This window comes from Schistocerca gregaria, chromosome 3 (assembly GCF_023897955.1).
Source record: "Schistocerca gregaria isolate iqSchGreg1 chromosome 3, iqSchGreg1.2, whole genome shotgun sequence".
Taxonomy (NCBI): Eukaryota; Metazoa; Arthropoda; class Insecta; order Orthoptera; family Acrididae; genus Schistocerca; species Schistocerca gregaria.
Window position 1 is genome coordinate 26,313,418 of NC_064922.1, and position 23,032 is coordinate 26,336,449.

General features: G+C 47.4%; 1 protein-coding gene and 23 non-coding genes across 24 annotated transcripts in view; all 24 read left to right on the top strand.

The window, feature by feature from the left end:
* The window catches only part of LOC126354119 (uncharacterized), a 122,703-nt gene that overhangs the window by 20,040 nt on the left and 79,631 nt on the right, over positions 1–23,032 (top strand). The gene's annotated exons all lie outside the window — the stretch shown is intronic.
* Positions 1,052–1,124, top strand: Trnak-cuu (transfer RNA lysine (anticodon CUU)). Its single transcript has one exon. It is a non-coding gene; the product is annotated as a tRNA-Lys (tRNA).
* Positions 1,462–1,533, top strand: Trnat-agu (transfer RNA threonine (anticodon AGU)). The gene has a single exon. It is a non-coding gene; the product is annotated as a tRNA-Thr (tRNA).
* On the top strand, positions 2,056–2,128 carry Trnar-ucg (transfer RNA arginine (anticodon UCG)). The gene has a single exon. It is a non-coding gene; the product is annotated as a tRNA-Arg (tRNA).
* Positions 2,990–3,061, top strand: Trnat-agu (transfer RNA threonine (anticodon AGU)). The gene has a single exon. It is a non-coding gene; the product is annotated as a tRNA-Thr (tRNA).
* On the top strand, positions 3,572–3,644 carry Trnar-ucg (transfer RNA arginine (anticodon UCG)). The gene has a single exon. It is a non-coding gene; the product is annotated as a tRNA-Arg (tRNA).
* Trnar-ucg (transfer RNA arginine (anticodon UCG)) lies at positions 5,073–5,145 on the top strand. The gene has a single exon. It is a non-coding gene; the product is annotated as a tRNA-Arg (tRNA).
* On the top strand, positions 5,596–5,668 carry Trnak-cuu (transfer RNA lysine (anticodon CUU)). The gene has a single exon. It is a non-coding gene; the product is annotated as a tRNA-Lys (tRNA).
* Trnat-agu (transfer RNA threonine (anticodon AGU)) lies at positions 6,007–6,078 on the top strand. The gene has a single exon. It is a non-coding gene; the product is annotated as a tRNA-Thr (tRNA).
* Positions 6,592–6,664, top strand: Trnar-ucg (transfer RNA arginine (anticodon UCG)). Its single transcript has one exon. It is a non-coding gene; the product is annotated as a tRNA-Arg (tRNA).
* Trnak-cuu (transfer RNA lysine (anticodon CUU)) lies at positions 7,115–7,187 on the top strand. Its single transcript has one exon. It is a non-coding gene; the product is annotated as a tRNA-Lys (tRNA).
* On the top strand, positions 8,099–8,171 carry Trnar-ucg (transfer RNA arginine (anticodon UCG)). The gene has a single exon. It is a non-coding gene; the product is annotated as a tRNA-Arg (tRNA).
* On the top strand, positions 8,622–8,694 carry Trnak-cuu (transfer RNA lysine (anticodon CUU)). Its single transcript has one exon. It is a non-coding gene; the product is annotated as a tRNA-Lys (tRNA).
* Trnat-agu (transfer RNA threonine (anticodon AGU)) lies at positions 9,030–9,101 on the top strand. The gene has a single exon. It is a non-coding gene; the product is annotated as a tRNA-Thr (tRNA).
* Positions 9,603–9,675, top strand: Trnar-ucg (transfer RNA arginine (anticodon UCG)). Its single transcript has one exon. It is a non-coding gene; the product is annotated as a tRNA-Arg (tRNA).
* Positions 10,126–10,198, top strand: Trnak-cuu (transfer RNA lysine (anticodon CUU)). The gene has a single exon. It is a non-coding gene; the product is annotated as a tRNA-Lys (tRNA).
* On the top strand, positions 10,534–10,605 carry Trnat-agu (transfer RNA threonine (anticodon AGU)). The gene has a single exon. It is a non-coding gene; the product is annotated as a tRNA-Thr (tRNA).
* Trnar-ucg (transfer RNA arginine (anticodon UCG)) lies at positions 11,107–11,179 on the top strand. The gene has a single exon. It is a non-coding gene; the product is annotated as a tRNA-Arg (tRNA).
* Positions 11,630–11,702, top strand: Trnak-cuu (transfer RNA lysine (anticodon CUU)). Its single transcript has one exon. It is a non-coding gene; the product is annotated as a tRNA-Lys (tRNA).
* Positions 12,041–12,112, top strand: Trnat-agu (transfer RNA threonine (anticodon AGU)). The gene has a single exon. It is a non-coding gene; the product is annotated as a tRNA-Thr (tRNA).
* Trnar-ucg (transfer RNA arginine (anticodon UCG)) lies at positions 18,914–18,986 on the top strand. The gene has a single exon. It is a non-coding gene; the product is annotated as a tRNA-Arg (tRNA).
* Positions 20,412–20,484, top strand: Trnal-uag (transfer RNA leucine (anticodon UAG)). Its single transcript has one exon. It is a non-coding gene; the product is annotated as a tRNA-Leu (tRNA).
* Positions 20,935–21,007, top strand: Trnak-cuu (transfer RNA lysine (anticodon CUU)). The gene has a single exon. It is a non-coding gene; the product is annotated as a tRNA-Lys (tRNA).
* Trnar-ucg (transfer RNA arginine (anticodon UCG)) lies at positions 21,928–22,000 on the top strand. Its single transcript has one exon. It is a non-coding gene; the product is annotated as a tRNA-Arg (tRNA).

The window sequence follows — 23,032 nt, forward strand, 5'->3', positions numbered from 1 at the left end:
AAAAAAAAAAAAAAAAAAAAAAGCACTAAAGCTATAACCTTCAATCTCTATTGCCTCGGCATGACATAAATTTTTTGTTTCAAATGAAGCATCTTTTGGTTCAGGATTTCGAAGGCAAAACAGCATATATCTACGTATACACAAGTTGTAAAATTTCTTATTGAAAACTATGATAAAGACACGCCTCAGCAACAGGACTGGGTGGAGACATCGCGGCCAGGCCTCGAGATTTTGACCCCTGCCCGCTTTGCCTCCGCCTGCCTCATGCTGACAAGTTCCTTACAAAAAAAAAAAAAAAAAAAAAAAAAATGTGGCCTAATGGATAAGGCGTCGGACTTCGGATCTGATGATTACAGGTTCGAATGTTGTCACGCTCGTTTTTTTTGCAGTTCTGAAAAAGATACAAAAAAAAAAATGTGGCCTAATGCATCAGGCGTTAAAATATTTAAAAAAAAAAAAATGGATAAGGCGTCGGACTTCGGATCTGAAGATTACAGGTTCGAATGCTGTCACGCTCGTGTTTAAAAAAAAAAAAAAAAAAAATGGATAAGGCGTCGGACTTCGGATCCGAAGATTGCAGGTTCGAATCCTGTCACGGTCGTGTTTTTCCAGTTCTGAGAAACAAACATACCGTTTTAATGTAGCAATTGTGCAGTACGAAACCGTCTGAATGTTGCTGTTGACCATTTTGTGCTTGGAGATGGTCTTGAGCTTGAAACACACACAAGAAGACCGGTGTTAACTAGCGAAATGGTCGGCAGAGTGCCCTCACCGCGAGGTTTGACTGGCACTTGCACATCTAAAACAACGTCGGAAAGTAACTCGTTCGGCTTTTGAGTCACGTCAAGTATGTGTGTTAATTTTGACGCCGCTAGCTCTGCAGATTGTCATGCAATTCCTTTACCTCTCAGAAATGATTATGAAATAAAAGTGAAGTACGTGACGAGTGTCGTTAGGAAAACATTAGGCAGCATGGAGAGATTCTGTATGGGACCAACCAACTCAAACGAGTACTGTGTGATCTGCTACCCAGGAGGTACCCAACGAGGCAGCACGGCTAGCTCAGTCGGTAGAGCATGAGACTCTTAATCACAGGGTCGTGGGTTCGAGCCCTTCGCTGGGCGGAACGGAATTTTTCTCCACTGCACATGTAAATTACCGATTTTCTGATTAACGTGATGTAATGGAAATAGCAACTTTAAAATTTGCCTACGTCTCAATCAGTCGCAAGAAAACTGTATTTGAAGGTGAAGGTGATTTTGTAGACATGTGTGAAAGTCATGTTCTGAAGTGCAGGTGGTTTTGTTTGGAGAGAACATCGGCTACGTGTCAGATGTGTATCCAAGCAGTAATGGGTCGCCATAGCTGCTAATATTAGTCAAAAATATGAAGTGTTGTCAGCTGAAGTCTGAAGATTCAGACGACCGTGCGGCGAAGTACGCAAAAGTTCCGCTAGGCCGCGCCTCTTTAGCTCAGTGGTAGAGCACTGGTCTAGTAAACCAGGAGTCGTGAGTTCCATCCTCACAGGAGGAAGACGAATTTTGGAAATCAGTTGCGCGTCATGGCCGTATAGCAAACAGTATCTGTGATGGCGAACAATTAGCGAGAGGCGTTTTATTAAGAATTACTCTCAGATGTGATTAAGGCGAATGGCGCTGATAAAGCATTTGCCAAAGCGGTACGGCATAAGGTGGGACGAGGCATTCTGAATTACATTTTATAGATGTATTTCTCACAAATCTCTGAGCCTCTCGCGGTCGTCGTCGTCGTCGTCGTCGTCGTCGCCGCCGCCGCCGCCGCCGCCGCCGCTTCTGCAGAATTAGCAAACGGCCATCGTAGCAAATGCGGCGAGGGACACCCTGCCATCGATTCCGATTGCGCAAAGTGTGTGGTCTTGTTTTCCTGTCTATGTTTGGTCGGTCTCGTAAGAGGTTGAATGTAACGAATGGGTGGGAAAGAGTAAGGGGCAGCGGCTGTGTGGAACGAAAACACAATTCCTCAGGGGGTGTGAGCGTTTCGAGATGAATCGTATATAAGTTATACTTGGTCGTCAGTGACCGTGTGGCCTAATGGATAAGGCGTCGGACTTCGGATCCGAAGATTGCAGGTTCGAATCCTGTCACGGTCGTGTTTTTCCAGTTCTGAGAAACAAACATACCGTTTTAATGTAGCAATTGTGCAGTACGAAACCGTCTGAATGTTGCTGTTGACCATTTTGTGCTTGGAGATGGTCTTGAGCTTGAAACACACACAAGAAGACCGGTGTTAACTAGCGAAATGGTCGGCAGAGTGCCCTCACCGCGAGGTTTGACTGGCACTTGCACATCTAAAACAACGTCGGAAAGTAACTCGTTCGGCTTTTGAGTCACGTCAAGTACGTGTGTTAATTTTGACGCCGCTAGCTCTGCAGATTGTCATGCAATTCCTTTACCTCTCAGAAATGATTATGAAATAAAAGTGAAGTACGTGACGAGTGTCGTTAGGAAAACATTAGGCAGCATGGAGAGATTCTGTATGGGACCAAACAACCCAAACGAGTACTGTATGATCTGCTAACCAGGAGGTACCCAACGAGGTAGCACGACTAGCTCAGTCGGTAGAGCGTGAGACTCTTAATCACAGGGTCGTGGGTTCGAGCCCTTCGCTGGGCGGAACGGAATTTTTCTCCACTGCACATGTAAATTACCGATTTTCTGATTAACGTGATGTAATGGAAATAGCAACTTTAAAATTTGCCTACGTCTCAATCAGTCGCAAGAAAACTGTATTTGAAGGTGAAGGTGATTTTGTAGACATGTGTGAAAGTCATGTTCTGAAGTGCAGGTGATTTTGTTTGGAGAGAACATCGGCTACGTGTGAGATGTGTATCCAAACAGTAATGGGTCGCCATAGCTGCAAATATTAGTGAAAAATATGAAGTGTTGTCAGCTGAAGTCTGAAGATTCAGACGACCGTACAGACGAAGTACGCAAAAGTTCCGCTAGGCCGCGCCTCTTTAGCTCAGTGGTAGAGCACTGGTCTAGTAAACCAGGAGTCGTGAGTTCCATCCTCACAGGAGGAAGACGAATTTTGGAAATCAGTTGCGCGTCATGGCCGTATAGCAAACAGTATCTGTGATGGCGAACAATTAGCGAGAGGCGTTTTATTAAGAATTACTCTCAGATGTGATTAAGGCGAATGGCGCTGATAAAGCATTTGCCAAAGCGGTACGGCATAAGGTGGGACGAGGCATTCTGAATTACATTTTATAGATGTATTTCTCACAAATCTCTGAGCCTCCCGCGGTCGTCGTCTTCGTCGTCGTCGTCGTCGTCGCCGCCGCCGCTTCTGCAGAATTAGCAAACGGCCATCGTAGCAAATGCGGCGAGGGACACCCTGCCATCGATTCCGATTGCGCAAAGTGTGTGGTCTTGTTTTCCTGTCTATGTTTGGTCGGTCTCGTAAGAGGTTGAATGTAACGAATGGGTGGGAAAGAGTAAGGGGCAGCGGCTGTGTGGAACGAAAACACAATTCCTCAGGGGGTGTGAGCGTTTCGAGATGAATCGTATATAAGTTATACTTAGTCGTCAGTGACCGTGTGGCCTAATGGATAAGGCGTCGGACTTCGGATCCGAAGATTGCAGGTTCGAATCCTTTCACGGTCGTGTTTTTCCAGTTCTGAGAAACAAACATACCGTTTTAATGTAGCAATTGTGCAGTACGAAACCGTCTGAATGTTGCTGTTGACCATTTTGTGCTTGGAGATGGTCTTGAGCTTGAAACACACACAAGAAGACCGGTGTTAACTAGCGAAATGGTCGGCAGAGTGCCCTCACCACGAGGTTTGACTGGCACTTGCACATCTAAAACAACGTCGGAAAGTAACTCGTTCGGCTTTTGAGTCACGTCAAGTATGTGTGTTAATTTTGACGCCGCTAGCTCTGCAGATTGTCATGCAATTCCTTTACCTCTCAGAAATGATTATGAAATAAAAGTGAAGTACGTGACGAGTGTCGTTAGGAAAACATTAGGCAGCATGGAGAGATTCTGTATGGGACCAACCAACCCAAACGAGTACTGTGTGATCTGCTACCCAGGAGGTACCCAACGAGGCAGCACGGCCAGCTCAGTCGGTAGAGCATGAGACTCTTAATCACAGGGTCGTGGGTTCGAGCCCTTCGCTGGGCGGAACGGAATTTTTCTCCACTGCAGATGTAAATTACCGATTTTCTGATTAACGTGATGTAATGGAAATAGCAACTTTAAAATTTGCCTACGTCTCAATCAGTCGCAAGAAAACTGTATTTGAAGGTGAAGGTGATTTTGTAGACATGTGTGAAAGTCATGTTCTGAAGTGCAGGTGATTTTGTTTGGAGAGAACATCGGCTACGTGTCAGATGTGTATCCAAGCAGTAATGGGTCGCCATAGCTGCAAATATTAGTGAAAAATATGAAGTGTTGTCAGCTGAAGTCTGAAGATTCAGACGACCGTACGGACGAAGTACGCAAAAGTTCCGCTAGGCCGCGCCTCTTTAGCTCAGTGGTAGAGCACTGGTCTAGTAAACCAGGAGTCGTGAGTTCCATCCTCACAGTAGGAAGACGAATTTTGGAAATCAGTTGCGCGTCATGGCCGTATAGCAAACAGTATCTGTGATGGCGAACAATTAGCGAGAGGCGTTTTATTAAGAATTACTCTCAGATGTGATTAAGGCGAATGGCGCTGATAAAGCATTTGCCAAAGCGGTACGGCATAAGGTGGGACGAGGCATTCTGAATTACATTCTATAGATGTATTTCTCACAAATCTCTGAGCCTCCCGCGGTCGTCGTCTTCGTCGACGCCGCCGCTTCTGCAGAATTAGCAAACGGCCATCGTAGCAAATGCGGCGAGGGACACCCTGCCATCGATTCCGATTGCGCAAAGTGTGTGGTCTTGTTTTCCTGTCTATGTTTGGTCGGTCTCGTAAGAGGTTGAATGTAACGAATGGGTGGGAAAGAGTAAGGGGCAGCGGCTGTGTGGAACGAAAACACAATTCCTCAGGGGGTGTGAGCGTTTCGAGATGAATCGTATATAAGTTATACTTGGTCGTCAGTGACCGTGTGGCCTAATGGATAAGGCGTCGGACTTCGGATCCGAAGATTGCAGGTTCGAATCCTGTCACGGTCGTGTTTTTCCAGTTCTGAGAAACAAACATACCGTTTTAATGTAGCAATTGTGCAGTACGAAACCGTCTGAATGTTGCTGTTGACCATTTTGTGCTTGGAGATGGTCTTGAGCTTGAAACACACACAAGAAGACCGGTGTTAACTAGCGAAATGGTCGGCAGAGTGCCCTCACCGCGAGGTTTGACTGGCACTTGCACATCTAAAACAACGTCGGAAAGTAACTCGTTCGGCTTTTGAGTCACGTCAAGTATGTGTGTTAATTTTGACGCCGCTAGCTCTGCAGATTGTCATGCAATTCCTTTACCTCTCAGAAATGATTATGAAATAAAAGTGAAGTACGTGACGAGTGTCGTTAGGAAAACATTAGGCAGCATGGAGAGATTCTGTATGGGACCAACCAACCCAAACGAGTACTGTGTGATCTGAAAACCAGGAGGTACCCAACGAGGCAGCACGGCTAGCTCAGTCGGTAGAGCATGAGACTCTTAATCACAGGGTCGTGGGTTCGAGCCCTTCGCTGGGCGGAACGGAATTTTTCTCCACTGCAGATGTAAATTACCGATTTTCTGATTAACGTGATGTAATGGAAATAGCAACTTTAAAATTTGCCTACGTCTCAATCAGTCGCAAGAAAACTGTATTTGAAGGTGAAGGTGATTTTGTAGACATGTGTGAAAGTCATGTTCTGAAGTGCAGGTGATTTTGTTTGGAGAGAACATCGGCTACGTGTCAGATGTGTATCCAAGCAGTAATGGGTCGCCATAGCTGCAAATATTAGTGAAAAATATGAAGTGTTGTCAGCTGAAGTCTGAAGATTCAGACGACCGTACGGACGAAGTACGCAAAAGTTCCGCTAGGCCGCGCCTCTTTAGCTCAGTGGTAGAGCACTGGTCTAGTAAACCAGGAGTCGTGAGTTCCATCCTCACAGGAGGGAGACGAATTTTGGAAATCAGTTGCGCGTCATGGCCGTATAGCAAACAGTATCTGTGATGGCGAACAATTAGCGAGAGGCGTTTTATTAAGAATTACTCTCAGATGTGATTAAGGCGAATGGCGCTGATAAAGCATTTGCCAAAGCGTTACGGCATAAGGTGGGACGAGGCATTCTGAATTACATTTTATAGATGTATTTCTCACAAATCTCTGAGCCTCCCGCGGTCGTCGTCTTCGTCGTCGTCGTGGTCGTCGTCGCCGCCGCCGCTTCTGCAGAATTAGCAAACGGCCATCGTAGCAAATGCGGCGAGGGACACCCTGCCATCGATTCCGATTGCGCAAAGTGTGTGGTCTTGTTTTCCTGTCTATGTTTGGTCGGTCTCGTAAGAGGTTGAATGTAACGAATGGGTGGGAAAGAGTAAGGGGCAGCGGCTGTGTGGAACGAAAACACAATTCCTCAGGGGGTGTGAGCGTTTCGAGATGAATCGTATATAAGTTATACTTGGTCGTCAGTGACCGTGTGGCCTAATGGATAAGGCATCGGACTTCGGATCCGATGATTGCAGGTTCGAATCCTGTCACGGTCGTGTTTTTCCAGTTCTGAGAAACAAACATACCGTTTTAATGTAGCAATTGTGCAGTACGAAACCGTCTGAATGTTGCTGTTGACCATTTTGTGCTTGGAGATGGTCTTGAGCTTGAAACACACACAAGAAGACCGGTGTTAACTAGCGAAATGGTCGGCAGAGTGCCCTCACCGCGAGGTTTGACTGGCACTTGCACATCTAAAACAACGTCGGAAAGTAACTCGTTCGGCTTTTGAGTCACGTCAAGTATGTGTGTTAATTTTGACGCCGCTAGCTCTGCAGATTGTCATGCAATTCCTTTACCTCTCAGAAATGATTATGAAATAAAAGTGAAGTACGTGACGAGTGTCGTTAGGAAAACATTAGGCAGCATGGAGAGATTCTGTATGGGACCAACCAACCCAAACGAGTACTGTGTGATCTGCTACCCAGGAGGTACCCAACGAGGCAGCACGGCTAGCTCAGTCGGTAGAGCATGAGACTCTTAATCACAGGGTCGTGGGTTCGAGCCCTTCGCTGGGCGGAACGGAATTTTTCTCCACTGCAGATGTAAATTACCGATTTTCTGATTAACGTGATGTAATGGAAATAGCAACTTTAAAATTTGCCTACGTCTCAATCAGTCGCAAGAAAACTGTATTTGAAGGTGAAGGTGATTTTGTAGACATGTGAAAGTCATGTTCTGAAGTGCAGGTGGTTTTGTTTGGAGAGAAAATCGGCTACGTGTCAGATGTGTAGCCAAGCAGTAATGGGTCGCCATAGCTGCTAATATTAGTCAAAAATATGAAGTGTTGTCACCTGAAGTCTGAAGATTCAGACGACCGTGCGGCGAAGTACGCTAAAGTTCCGCTAGGCCGCGCCTCTTTAGCTCAGTGGTAGAGCACTGGTGTAGTAAACCAGGAGTCGTGAGTTCCATCCTCACAGGAGGAAGACGAATTTTGGAAATCAGTTGCGCGTCATGGCCGTATAGCAAACAGTATCTGTGATGGCGAACAATTAGCGAGATGCGTTTTATTAAGAATTACTCTCAGATGTGATTAAGGCGAATGGCGCTGATAAAGCATTTGCCAAAGCGGTACGGCATAAGGTGGGACGAGGCATTCTGAATTACATTTTATAGATGTATTTCTCACAAATCTCTGAGCCTCTCGCGGTCGTCGTCGTCGTCGTCGTCGTCGCCGCCGCCGCTTCTGCAGAATTAGCAAACGGCCATCGTAGCAAATGCGGCGAGGGACACCCTGCCATCGATTCCGATTGCGCAAAGTGTGTGGTCTTGTTTTCCTGTCTATGTTTGGTCGGTCTCGTAAGAGGTTGAATGTAACGAATGGGTGGGAAAGAGTAAGGGGCAGCGGCTGTGTGGAACGAAAACACAATTCCTCAGGGGGTGTGAGCGTTTCGAGATGAATCGTATATAAGTTATACTTGGTCGTCAGTGACCGTGTGGCCTAATGGATAAGGCGTCGGACTTCGGATCCGAAGATTGCAGGTTCGAATCCTGTCACGGTCGTGTTTTTCCAGTTCTGAGAAACAAACATACCGTTTTAATGTAGCAATTGTGCAGTACGAAACCGTCTGAATGTTGCTGTTGACCATTTTGTGCTTGGAGATGGTCTTGAGCTTGAAACACACACAAGAAGACCGGTGTTAACTAGCGAAATGGTCGGCAGAGTGCCCTCACCGCGAGGTTTGACTGGCACTTGCACATCTAAAACAACGTCGGAAAGTAACTCGTTCGGCTTTTGAGTCACGTCAAGTATGTGTGTTAATTTTGACGCCGCTAGCTCTGCAGATTGTCATGCAATTCCTTTACCTCTCAGAAATGATTATGAAATAAAAGTGAAGTACGTGACGAGTGTCGTTAGGAAAACATTAGGCAGCATGGAGAGATTCTGTATGGGACCAACCAACCCAAACGAGTACTGTGTGATCTGCTACCCAGGAGGTACCCAACGAGGCAGCACGGCTAGCTCAGTCGGTAGAGCATGAGACTCTTAATCACAGGGTCGTGGGTTCGAGCCCTTCGCTGGGCGGAACGGAATTTTTCTCCACTGCAGATGTAAATTACCGATTTTCTGATTAACGTGATGTAATGGAAATAGCAACTTTAAAATTTGCCTACGTCTCAATCAGTCGCAAGAAAACTGTATTTGAAGGTGAAGGTGATTTTGTAGACATGTGAAAGTCATGTTCTGAAGTGCAGGTGGTTTTGTTTGGAGAGAACATCGGCTACGTGTCAGATGTGTAGCCAAGCAGTAATGGGTCGCCATAGCTGCTAATATTAGTCAAAAATATGAAGTGTTGTCACCTGAAGTCTGAAGATTCAGACGACCGTGCGGCGAAGTACGCTAAAGTTCCGCTAGGCCGCGCCTCTTTAGCTCAGTGGTAGAGCACTGGTCTAGTAAACCAGGAGTCGTGAGTTCCATCCTCACAGGAGGAAGACGAATTTTGGAAATCAGTTGCGCGTCATGGCCGTATAGCAAACAGTATCTGTGATGGCGAACAATTAGCGAGATGCGTTTTATTAAGAATTACTCTCAGATGTGATTAAGGCGAATGGCGCTGATAAAGCATTTGCCAAAGCGGTACGGCATAAGGTGGGACGAGGCAGTCTGAATTACATTTTATAGATGTATTTCTCACAAATCTCTGAGCCTCTCGCGGTCGTCGTCGTCGTCGTCGTCGCCGCCGCCGCTTCTGCAGAATTAGCAAACGGCCATCGTAGCAAATGCGGCGAGGGACACCCTGCCATCGATTCCGATTGCGCAAAGTGTGTGGTCTTGTTTTCCTGTCTATGTTTGGTCGGTCTCGTAAGAGGTTGAATGTAACGAATGGGTGGGAAAGAGTAAGGGGCAGCGGCTGTGTGGAACGAAAACACAATTCCTCAGGGGGTGTGAGCGTTTCGAGATGAATCGTATATAAGTTATACTTGGTCGTCAGTGACCGTGTGGCCTAATGGATAAGGCATCGGACTTCGGATCCGAAGATTGCAGGTTCGAATCCTGTCACGGTCGTGTTTTTCCAGTTCTGAGAAACAAACATACCGTTTTAATGTAGCAATTGTGCAGTACGAAACCGTCTGAATGTTGCTGTTGACCATTTTGTGCTTGGAGATGGTCTTGAGCTTGAAACACACACAAGAAGACCGGTGTTAACTAGCGAAATGGTCGGCAGAGTGCCCTCACCGCGAGGTTTGACTGGCACTTGCACATCTAAAACAACGTCGGAAAGTAACTCGTTCGGCTTTTGAGTCACGTCAAGTATGTGTGTTAATTTTGACGCCGCTAGCTCTGCAGATTGTCATGCAATTCCTTTACCTCTCAGAAATGATTATGAAATAAAAGTGAAGTACGTGACGAGTGTCGTTAGGAAAACATTAGGCAGCATGGAGAGATTCTGTATGGGACCAACCAACCCAAACGAGTACTGTGTGATCTGCTACCCAGGAGGTACCCAACGAGGCAGCACGGCTAGCTCAGTCGGTAGAGCATGAGACTCTTAATCACAGGGTCGTGGGTTCGAGCCCTTCGCTGGGCGGAACGGAATTTTTCTCCTCTGCAGATGTAAATTACCGATTTTCTGATTAACGTGATGTAATGGAAATAGCAACTTTAAAATTTGCCTACGTCTCAATCAGTCGCAAGAAAACTGTATTTGAAGGTGAAGGTGATTTTGTAGACATGTGAAAGTCATGTTCTGAAGTGCAGGTGGTTTTGTTTGGAGAGAACATCGGCTACGTGTCAGATGTGTAGCCAAGCAGTAATGGGTCGCCATAGCTGCTAATATTAGTCAAAAATATGAAGTGTTGTCACCTGAAGTCTGAAGATTCAGACGACCGTGCGGCGAAGTACGCTAAAGTTCCGCTAGGCCGCGCCTCTTTAGCTCAGTGGTAGAGCACTGGTCTAGTAAACCAGGAGTCGTGAGTTCCATCCTCACAGGAGGAAGACGAATTTTGGAAATCAGTTGCGCGTCATGGCCGTATAGCAAACAGTATCTGTGATGGCGAACAATTAGCGAGAGGCGTTTTATTAAGAATTACTCTCAGATGTGATTAAGGCGAATGGCGCTGATAAAGCATTTGCCAAAGCGGTACGGCATAAGGTGGGACGAGGCATTCTGAATTACATTTTATAGATGTATTTCTCACAAATCTCTGAGCCTCTCGCGGTCGTCGTCGTCGTCGTCGTCGCCGCCGCCGCTTCTGCAGAATTAGCAAACGGCCATCGTAGCAAATGCGGCGAGGGACACCCTGCCATCGATTCCGATTGCGCAAAGTGTGTGGTCTTGTTTTCCTGTCTATGTTTGGTCGGTCTCGTAAGAGGTTGAATGTAACGAATGGGTGGGAAAGAGTAAGGGGCAGCGGCTGTGTGGAACGAAAACACAATTCCTCAGGGGGTGTGAGCGTTTCGAGATGAATCGTATATAAGTTATACTTGGTCGTCAGTGACCGTGTGGCCTAATGGATAAGGCATCGGACTTCGGATCCGAAGATTGCAGGTTCGAATCCTGTCACGGTCGTGTTTTTCCAGTTCTGAGAAACAAACATACCCTTTTAATGTAGCAATTGTGCAGTACGAAACCGTCTGAATGTTGCTGTTGACCATTTTGTGCTTGGAGATGGTCTTGAGCTTGAAACACACACAAGAAGACCGGTGTTAACAAGCGAAATGGTCGGCAGAGTGCCCTCACCGCGAGGTTTGACTGGCACTTGCACATCTAAAACAACGTCGGAAAGTAACTCGTTCGGCTTTTGAGTCACGTCAAGTATGTGTGTTAATTTTGACGCCGCTAGCTCTGCAGATTGTCATGCAATTCCTTTACCTCTCAGAAATGATTATGAAATAAAAGTGAAGTACGTGACGAGTGTCGTTAGGAAAACATTAGGCAGCATGGAGAGATTCTGTATGGGACCAACCAACCCAAACGAGTACTGTGTGATCTGCTACCCAGGAGGTACCCAACGAGGCAGCACGGCTAGCTCAGTCGGTAGAGCATGAGACTCTTAATCACAGGGTCGTGGGTTCGAGCCCTTCGCTGGGCGGAACGGAATTTTTCTCCACTGCAGATGTAAATTACCGATTTTCTGATTAACGTGATGTAATGGAAATAGCAACTTTAAAATTTGCCTACGTCTCAATCAGTCGCAAGGAACCTGTATTTGAAGGTGAAGGTGATTTTGTAGACATGTGTGAAAGTCATGTTCTGAAGTGCAGGTGATTTTGTTTGGAGAGAACATCGGCTACGTGTCAGATGTGTATCCAAGCAGTAATGGGTCGCCATAGCTGCAAATATTAGTGAAAAATATGAAGTGTTGTCAGCTGAAGTCTGAAGATTCAGACGACCGTACGGACGAAGTACGCAAAAGTTCCGCTAGGCCGCGCCTCTTTAGCTCAGTGGTAGAGCACTGGTCTAGTAAACCAGGAGTCGTGAGTTCCATCCTCACAGGAGGAAGACGAATTTTGGAAATCAGTTGCGCGTCATGGCCGTATAGCAAACAGTATCTGTGATGGCGAACAATTAGCGAGAGGCGTTTTATTAAGAATTACTCTCAGATGTGTAATGGCGCTGATAAAGCATTTTTTTTTTTTTTAAAAAAACTTTATTTATTTCAACTACAATAATAGTTATACTTAATAACCCACTCCCTTAGTTGATTAGTGGGCCTGTATTTTATACAATGATTGTTACATGTATGCACCTCTTAATTCTAAATTGTAAATGAGCTACAGGTGTTACACCATGATGGGCACCACTAATATTATTGTCTATACCTACAATTAAATACTACTTCTTCTTTCTAAGTTCTAACATCTGCAGCGTCACATATATGCCAGCAGAGAGTATAAACCTACTGATAATTGCCTTGCTCTTCGAGCTAAACCCGAAGAGCATGCCCCTGGCACTGGGCAGGCCAAGATGTTATTACGCTGCAGTTTCCTAAATGTAAATATCCTAGTCTAATTCCTACAAACTAGGCTTATCCTAAGTCAAATCCGGTGCTTTACATTTTTGTAAAGGTGACCCCTACTCCCCCTATTCCTGCACGCGGCGGATCCCAACTATGATGGAAAGTCGGCCAGTCCACGCCCAGGCGGTATGGGAACAGGGATCCAGACGAAATCGGTGTATATTTCTGAGTTTATGTTAATTCATGTCCCTCAGATATTCCATCAACACCTTACGTGATACCTCGTTTGCCAGAGTGTTAAGCAGTTGAAAGGTATCTTCGCGTCTCAGAAGTTGGTATGTGTCTTGGTTTGGTAGTCTATCTCGGAGTGTGGCTGCAACATCATTGAAGAGAGGACACTCGTAGATCACATGTTCAGGAGTACCTTCCGGGACGCCACAGTCACACGCGGGCGTTGCCTTCTTCCCAAACCGACATAGGTATGTCGGGTAGGGTCCATGTCCAGTGAGAAAGTGGAACAATCCCCTTGTTGGCTCAAAATACTTCATTTGCAAGCGTTCCCTCACGTCCGGAATGAACTGAAAAGTTCTACGTCCGGTTTCCTCCGTTTCCCAAGTCCCCTGCCATAATTCTTCTCCCCTTTTCATAATTTCCCTCTTATTTGCCACCCTCACCCCCATAATCTCTTCAATTTTACCTAGATTCCCCTTTTTTGCCCAATACCAGGCTGCTTGCTCCCTTATCTTTATATCTAGTGGGCAGAGCCCCATTATGACTAACAGGGCCCCCCCTGGAGACGTTCTATAAGCCCCCACAGATCGTAATATCATACTTCTTGCACCCTTCTCACTGCCATGGCAGGCACAACCCTCGTGAGTCTATGCGCCCAGACTCCCGAGCCGTAACCCACCACTGAGGTTAAGATACTATTATGATATAGTTTAATGAGGTGTGGAGGGAGGTGAAATCTTTTATGTCCTATGGAAATGAGGTTATTTAGAATTTGTAGGGCCTTTTGGGTTACGGTTTCAATGTGCCTCCCGAAGTTCCATTTCTCATCAATGATGACTCCTAAGTATCGTGTGTCACGTCTTCGTAATACTGGTGAACCGTCGATCCTGACTGTCGGGTTCCTGGTTAGTTGTCCTTTCAGCAGTAAGTAAGTTGACTTACTTGGTGAGACTGTCATTTTGGTGGTGTGGCACCACTGTTGAAGTTTGTCTATGGCCCTTTCTATCTTAGGTTCAATGTCTTCTCGGCTCCGGCCACCGACCAACAGGAGGAGGTCATCTGCGTAGGCTATCACCTCTAGCACATCCTCGCATTGTTGTAGATTGTCCAATAAAGGCTCCATATGGATGTCCCAAAAAAGCGGTCCAAGGACCGATCCCTGGGGACATCCTTTCGTGATCACTTTACTAACTCTCTCGCTAGAGGATGATAGCCAGACCTCTCGTTCCTCGCAATAGCTCCTCAGGCAACCATATAGCGGCCCTGGACACTCTTTCTCCCGCAAGCAGGAGAAGAGCGAAGGCCACCACAGGTTGTCAAAGGCGCCACTGATGTCCACCATGATGCCCACCACGTATTTATGCGGGGTTGAGCCGCAGACCTCGGCTGCTAGGGCGATTGCATCAGATGCCGATCGCCCCGGCCTGAAACCGAATTGCCTGCTGCTCATCCCGCACAAAACTCTGTGTGCCGCCAGTCTGTCAGCCAGCAACTTCTCAAATAATTTACCAAGCAAGTCCAACAGGCAGATTGGCCTGTATGACTTCACTTCCGCTGGATCTTTATCTTGTCCTTTCTTTATAATGACAACATTTGCCTTTTTCCATCTCCTAGGGAACTGTTGTTGCCTTAGGCATTCATTGTATAAATGCGTTAATGGCGCAACCAGCTGGGGGGCCAGGAATTGCACCACCTCCGCCACAATGCCATCTGGCCCAGGAGCTTTCCCTCTTTTGAGAGATTTTATGTGGGCCGCCACCTCCTCTTCCGAGAAGGGGTAGACCGCTGCATCGTTGTTATATTGCACTTGATCCTCCTCTCGCAGTTGCCGCTGTGCTTCAGTTTCCCCGTCCGCATAGCCATCAGGCAACAGGGACTGGAGGAGGACCCCAGCAGTTTCCTGCCAGGACTCCGTCATCCCGCCCCCGTGCCTAACAGTTGATAGCTCCATAGGAGAGCGGATCTTTTCCCTCACTAACTTGTAGGGAAGTCCCCATGGATCCAGCACAAGTTGACTGAGCACATAGCGTTCCCAGCTCCGTGTCCTGACCTCGCGTAGCTCCTTTTGGAACTGTTGCTTGGCCTCCCTATACCGCAACTGCCATCTTTGTTTCTCTTGCCAGACGACACTGCGCTGGTAGTACCTCCTTAGCCTTCTGACAGACTGACGCAATTCCTCTAGTTCAGGCGTCCATGGTGACGGAGAGGCCGCCATGGCCCTCCTCCTGGTTGGTACAGCAGCCCTCACCGCTCTAGTTATGGCGGTCACTATGTCGTCAGTTCTGTCGTTTACGTCTATATCTTGTTGTGCGTCCCCTCCCGGTATTGGAGGAATGTCGCACTCCCTCGCTAGCCGCTCCCAATCTGCTCTATTAAAGTTATATTGCAATTCCCACCCCATGGCCCAGCGGCACTCTCTATCCCCTATGGTGAAAGTTATTAAATTATGGTCGCTTGTGGTTGCATTCCCTATTACCTTCCAATTTTGGAGTATGTTTGTAACATTCGGTGTTGTTAGAGTTATGTCAATATTTGTCCCTTGTCTTCCTCCCGCCGTGTAGGTAGGAGGATTGCCCGGCCTATTAGCCACCACAAGTTGGGTTGCCATAATAAATTCTTCTACCTTCTCCCCATTTGCATCTCGTGTCCCACTGTACCACAGGGGGGATTTGGCATTTATGTCAGCTGTAATTATCAACTTTCTCCCCCGCAACGCCGTGGTCACTCTCGTTAGGTGAGCTAAGTGTGTTTCAATATTATCACTGTACTGAAAGTACATGTTTATTATGAAGACGATTCCGGTTGGGGATTGCAACTCCACGACGTTGCAGTGGGTAGTTGTGAATTGAGAGAGCGTGGTGACTCTCAGGAGCTTATTTGTTATTATTATCGCCGCTTTCGGGACTTCTCCTTTACTAATTACCTGCCACGTTGCGGCAGCAAAAGCGACCTTTCCAGCTTGGGAGTACGGCTCCTGTAGACAGAGCACATCCAATCTCCTCTCCTCCACCTCCCTTCGGAGTTCCTGCATTACGAGTCGGCTGTTATGTGTATTTAGTTGTCCTATGTTAAGCTTTGTCATCAAGGGAAGTATGTATGTATGCGGTCATTTGGCCAGGTTTTAGACCAGTCAAATGCAATTCTTCCATTGGCTAGAACTGCCTGCTCGTAAATGTCGTCTAAGTTGAATTTCTCCCCTCTCCTTTCGAAGACTTTTCGTAGCAGGTCCCGCAGGGCTCCGAAGTCGGTGGGGAGATTCACTGATTTTAGTTGGATTCTGTCAACAGCCTCCATCACCGAGAAGGTTACAATTCTTCCTTCTTCATGTCCTACACGAACCACATGTCTCAGGGCTGTGGTCAGGGTAGCCGGCTGTTCAAGTCTTGCTAGCTGCATAGTATATTCTAAATTAGGGTAGACCCTCACAGGATCCACAGGTGTCAATCTGACCACTGGAGTACTCTGTTCAGTGGAATTTATGCTGGAGCTAGTTACTTCATTTTCTTGAATCGGTTTCTCATGCTTGTTCTGTTGCTTTTCAGAGACTGTTATGGCCGCAGGATGCCCTTGCCGTTTCTGATGTTTTATCGGCTCTGCTCCCCGGCTTTCAGAGGAGGGAGCTGCTGCTATAGGGAGATCTGTTTGTATTGCTATGTTCACCCATTGGGGCTCAGTTTGAATGGCTATATCTGTTGTTTCAGGTTTTCCGGCGCCCGTAAGCGACCTCAGAAATAACTTGAATTTACTTGCCCTCATAGCGTCCCTCCTCCTCTTGCTCGGGGATTTGCGCTTCGGCATCCTGTTCGGTATGCCGAGTTTAGCCATAATCAGTTCTGGAGATTAATCTTTGTTCCAACATTCTGTATGTTGGGCAATTCCGACCTACAGCTCCGCAAGACTTCTTCCCTCTGCTTTTGCATGGTATGCAGATTTGTGTACCTTTACAGTCCTTACGATTATGGCCACTTTCTCCGCACTTGGTGCACGCCGGCTCCCTGGTGCACAGCCTGAGAATGTGGTCCAGGTCACCACAGTTGTGGCAACGAGGTACCACGACATAGTCTCTGGTGTTGATGGCATGGAAGCCAACATAGATCCTGCCCATTGTTGTGATGTTCTTCCACATCTGTGCTGTCACTTCAGCGACATGATGTACAACATCACGACCTCGTGGACCCGTTTTAAATCTAAGTTTAAAACAATTATTAAATTCTTCAGCGCTTAGATGCTCAAAATTTTGTGCCCTGATTGTCTCTGACAGCTCTTCATTCGTCATAATAGATGGCACGTCATAAAGTATGACGAGAGGATTTCTTTTTCTTGGTGGCTCACATTTCACCACTGAGTTCAGCTTTTGGTTCTTCAGCAGCTTTTCTTTATCCTCTTCCGAGGCAACTTCTACGATGACTGAGTTCCTACTCGGTTTGATTCTCTTTATCTTTATTTTATCCTTCACAGGGTCCACGGTTTTCGTGAATAACTCCTGTATTTTCTTTATGCTTGTGTCTTCTCCAGGAAGTGTTCTCAAAAAGACTGCCGTATCTGGCCTCTTAGTTACCTTATTTATTGTCTCTCTGGTGGTGTTGGGCTTGGTGGGAGCTTGCGCTGCCACTGCCGCCCAAGTTTTCACTGGCTGCTTTCTTAGTCTATTGTTTTCTTTTACTAATTCTTCTAGCCTACCTTCTAGTTTTGCATGGACAATGGCCCAAGCTGCCAATTCATTTTTAATGGCTGACATTCCGGCTTGGCTGATCTTGCCATTTTTTACAGATTGCTCCATGAGCGTAGTTATTCTGGCAAGTCTTTGCATAACTGACTCATTCTCGACCTGTCCCAGCTCGTCCTGAGGAGAGGGATCAGGCGCAGTAGACGCACGTTGAGGCGCACTCGAATCACTCGTATCTGTCGTCGCCATGATTTACGAGTGATATAAAAAAGGTGGGAGCCCGTCTCTTACCCCGGACCGGCTCCTCTGGCATGGGGGGGGGACTTCTTGCAGCTCGCCCACCGACCTCGCCCCAAGGTCAAGGGCCCTCTCGAACTGCCGGGTTCAGCGCGCCGTTGCCAGCGCACTGGTCCCCATCGATGGCTCCGTCATCGGCGATTTCACGCGACGCTCCTCGGCAACTACACCCCGCACACCGGAGAGGCGGATGCACCTCTCGCCCTTCGCCGCCTACTAGCCCAAGTTTCCACCCTTCGGCCAAGGACCCACTCCTACTCAGGTGGCGGGCCGGTCCCCCAGACGTTCGGCGGTCTGGACCCAGTTAACCTGGCCCAGGCAGTGTCACCACCTTCTGGGTTTGGCAGAACACGCCCCGGTTACCCAGGGGCGCGGCGAAGCGCCCTTGCCGACTCGCGCCGCGATCCCACGCCGACGAACGAAGTCGCCGGCATGCAGGGCTCCTGCTGGTCTGGGCCCTGCGAACAGAAAGAGACAGCTGTTCGTCCCTCGACACAGCTCCCCCTGTGCCACGCACCCTTCGCTTTCGCATCGGGTTGGGTCGCAGCTCTTCCTTTTGTCGCAAGGCACACCCGGGCAGGCCCGAGAAATGCCGAGCTTAACGTCCGGCACCACTTGAAGGCGGAAAGAGCCACTTGAGAAGGAGAGGCTATATATGACGCATCACTTCCCCTGTGGGCACGTCCGACTGGAAGCGATACGCCCCAGTGCGAACCCCTGTGCCTTACGGTGCGCCGGCGCGGACTGGCCCACGCCAAAAGGCGCACCGCGAGACAACAGGTCCCACGCCAGCCAAAGCGGTACGGCATAAGGTGGGACGAGGCATTCTGAATTACATTTTATAGATCTATTTCTCACAAATCTCTGAGCCTCTCGCGGTCGTCGTCGTCGTCGCCGCCGCCGCTTCTGCAGAATTAGCAAATGGCCATCGTAGCAAATGCGGCGAGGGACACCCTGCCATCGATTCCGATTGCGCAAAGTGTGTGGTCTTGTTTTCCTGTCTATGTTTGGTCGGTCTCGTAAGAGGTTGAATGTAACGAATGGGTGGGAAAGAGTAAGGGGCAGCGGCTGTGTGGAACGAAAACACAATTCCTCAGGGGGTGTGAGCGTTTCGAGATGAATCGTATATAAGTTATACTTGGTCGTCAGTGACCGTGTGGCCTAATGGATAAGGCGTCGGACTTCGGATCCGAAGATTGCAGGTTCGAATCCTGTCACGGTCGTGTTTTTCCAGTTCTGAGAAACAAACATACCGTTTTAATGTAGCAATTGTGCAGTACGAAACCGTCTGAATGTTGCTGTTGACCATTTTGTGCTTGGAGATGGTCTTGAGCTTGAAACACACACAAGAAGACCGGTGTTAACTAGCGAAATGGTCGGCAGAGTGCCCTCACCGCGAGGTTTGACTGGCACTTGCACATCTAAAACAACGTCGTAAAGTAACTCGTTCGGCTTTTGAGTCACGTCAAGTATGTGTGTTAATTTTGACGCCGCTAGCTCTGCAGATTGTCATGCAATTCCTTTACCTCTCAGAAATGATTATGAAATAAAAGTGAAGTACGTGACGAGTGTCGTTAGGAAAACATTAGGCAGCATGGAGAGATTTTGTATGGGACCAACCAACCCAAACGAGTACTGTGTGATCTGCTACCCAGGAGGTACCCAACGAGGCAGCACGGCTAGCTCAGTCGGTAGAGCATGAAACTCTTATCACAGGGTCGTGGGTTCGAGCCCTTCGCTGGGCGGAACGGAATTTGTCTCCACTGCAGATGTAAATTACCGATTTTCTGATTAACGTGATGTAATGGAAATAGCAACTTTAAAATTTGCCTACGTCTCAATCAGTCGCAAGAAAACTGTATTTGAAGGTGAAGGTGATTTTGTAGACATGTGAAAGTCATGTTCTGAAGTGCAGGTGGTTTTGTTTGGAGAGAACATCGGCTACGTGTCAGATGTGTATCCAAGCAGTAATGGGTCGCCATAGCTGCTAATATTAGTCAAAAATATGAAGTGTTGTCAGCTGAAGTCTGAAGATTCAGACGACCGTGCGGCGAAGTACGCAAAAGTTCCGCAAGGCCGCGCCTCTTTAGCTCAGTGGTAGAGCACTGGTCTAGTAAACCAGGAGTCGTGAGTTCCATCCTTACAGGAGGAAGACGAATTCAGTTGCGCGTCATGGCCGTATAGCAAACAGTATCTGTGATGGCGAACAATTAGCGAGAGGCGTTTTATTAAGAATTACTCTCAGATGTGATTAAGGCGAATGGCGCTGATAAAGCATTTGCCAAAGCGGTACGGCATAAGGTGGGACGAGGCATTCTGAATTACATTTTATAGATTTATTTCTCACAAATCTCTGAGCCTCTCGCGGTCGTCGTCGTCGTCGTCGTCGTCGCCGCCGCCGCTTCTGCAGAATTAGCAAATGGCCATCGTAGCAAATGCGGCGAGGGACACCCTGCCATCGATTCCGATTGCGCAAAGTGTGTGGTCTTGTTTTCCTGTCTATGTTTGGTCGGTCTCGTAAGAGGTTGAATGTAACGAATGGGTGGGAAAGAGTAAGGGGCAGCGGCTGTGTGGAACGAAAACACAATTCCTCAGGGGGTGTGAGCGTTTCGAGATGAATCGTATATAAGTTATACTCGGTCGTCAGTGACCGTGTGGCCTAATGGATAAGGCGTCGGACTTAGGATCCGAAGATTGCAGGTTCGAATCCTGTCACGGTCGTGTTTTTCCAGTTCTGAGAAACAAACATACCGTTTTAATGTAGCAATAGTGCAGTACGAAACCGTCTGAATGTTGCTGTTGACCATTTTGTGCTCGGAGATGGTCTTGAGCTTGAAACACACACAAGAAGACCGGTTTTAACTAGCGAAATGGTCGGCAGAGTGCCCTCACCGCGAGGTTTGACTGGCACTTGCACATCTAAAACAACGTCGGAAAGTAACTCGTTCGGCTTTTGAGTCACGTCAAGTATGTGTGTTAATTTTGACGCCGCTAGCTCTGCAGATTGTCATGCAATTCCTTTACCTCTCAGAAATGATTATGAAATAAAAGTGAAGTACGTGACGAGTGTCGTTAGGAAAACATTAGGCAGCATGGAGAGATTCTGTATGGGACCAACCAACCCAAACGAGTACTGTGTGATCTGCTACCCAGGAGGTACCCAACGAGGCAGCACGGCTAGCTCAGTCGGTAGAGCATGAGACTCTTAATCACAGGGCCGTGGGTTCGAGCCCTTCGCTGGGCGGAACGGAATTTTTCTCCACTGCAGATGTAAATTACCGATTTTCTGATTAACGTGATGTAATGGAAATAGCAACTTTAAAATTTGCCTACGTCTCAATCAGTCGCAAGAAAACTGTATTTGAAGGTGAAGGTGATTTTGTAGACATGTGAAAGTCATGTTCTGAAGTGCAGGTGGTTTGGTTTGGAGAGAAAATCGGCTACGTGTCAGATGTGTATCCAAGCAGTAATGGGTCGCCATAGCTGCTAATATTAGTCAAAAATATGAAGTGTTGTCAGCTGAAGTCTGAAGATTCAGACGACCGTGCGGCGAAGTACGCAAAAGTTCCGCTAGGCCGCGCCTCTTTAGCTCAGTGGTAGAGCACTGGTCTAGTAAACCAGGAGTCGTGAGTTCCATCCTTACAGGAGGAAGACGAATTTTGGAAATCAGTTGCGCGTCATGGCCGTATAGCAAACAGTATCTGTGATGGCGAACAATTAGCGAGAGGCGTTTTATTAAGAATTACTCTCAGATGTGATTAAGGCGAATGGCGCTGATAAAGCATTTGCCAAAGCGGTACGGCATAAGGTGGGACGAGGCATTCTGAATTACATTTCATAGATGTATTTCTCACAAATCTCTGAGCCTCCCGCGGTCGTCGTCGTCGTCGTCGTCGTCGTCGTCGTCGCCGCCGCCGCTTCTGCAGAATTAGATAATGGCCATCGTAGCAAATGCGGCGAGGGACACCCTGCCATCGATTCCGATTGCGCAAAGTGTGTGGTCTTGTTTTCCTGTCTATGTTTGGTCGGTCTCGTAAGAGGTTGAATGTAACGAATGGGTGGGAAAGAGTAAGGGGCAGCGGCTGTGTGGAACGAAAACACAATTCCTCAGGGGGTGTGAGCGTTTCGAGATGAATCGTATATAAGTTATACTTGGTCGTCAGTGACCGTGTGGCCTAATGGATAAGGCGTCGGACTTCGGATCCGAAGATTGCAGGTTCGAATCCTGTCACGGTCGTGTTTTTCCAGTTCTGAGAAACAAACATACCGTTTTAATGTAGCAATTGTGCAGTACGAAACCGTCTGAATGTTGCTGTTGTCCATTTTGTGCTCGGAGATGGTCTTGAGCTTGAAACACACACAAGAAGACCGGTTTTAACTAGCGAAATGGTCGGCAGAGTGCCCTCACCGCGAGGTTTGACTGGCACTTGCACATCTAAAACAACGTCGGAAAGTAACTCGTTCGGCTTTTGAGTCACGTCAAGTATGTGTGTTAATTTTGACGCCGCTAGCTCTGCAGATTGTCATGCAATTCCTTTACCTCTCAGAAATGATTATGAAATAAAAGTGAAGTACGTGACGAGTGTCGTTAGGAAAACATTAGGCAGCATGGAGAGATTCTGTATGGGACCAACCAACCCAAACGAGTACTGTGTGATCTGCTACCCAGGAGGTACCCAACGAGGCAGCACGGCCCAGCTCAGTCGGTAGAGCATGAGACTCTTAATCACAGGGCCGTGGGTTCGAGCCCTTCGCTGGGCGGAACGGAATTTTTCTCCACTGCAGATGTAAATTACCGATTTTCTGATTAACGTGATGTAATGGAAATAGCAACTTTAAAATTTGCCTACGTCTCAATCATCGCAAGAAAACTGTATTTGAAGGTGAAGGTGATTTTGTAGACATGTGAAAGTCATGTTCTGAAGTGCAGGTGGTTTTGTTTGGAGAGAACATCGGCTACGTGTCAGATGTGTATCCAAGCAGTAATGGGTCGCCATAGCTGCTAATATTAGTCAAAAATATGAAGTGTTGTCAGCTGAAGTCTGAAGATTCAGACGACCGTGCGGCGAAGTACGCAAAAGTTCCGCTAGGCCGCGCCTCTTTAGCTCAGTGGTAGAGCACTGGTCTAGTAAACCAGGAGTCGTGAGTTCCATCCTTACAGGAGGAAGACGAATTTTGGAAATCAGTTGCGCGTCATGGCCGTATAGCAAACAGTATCTGTGATGGCGAACAATTAGCGAGAGGCGTTTTATTAAGAATTACTCTCAGA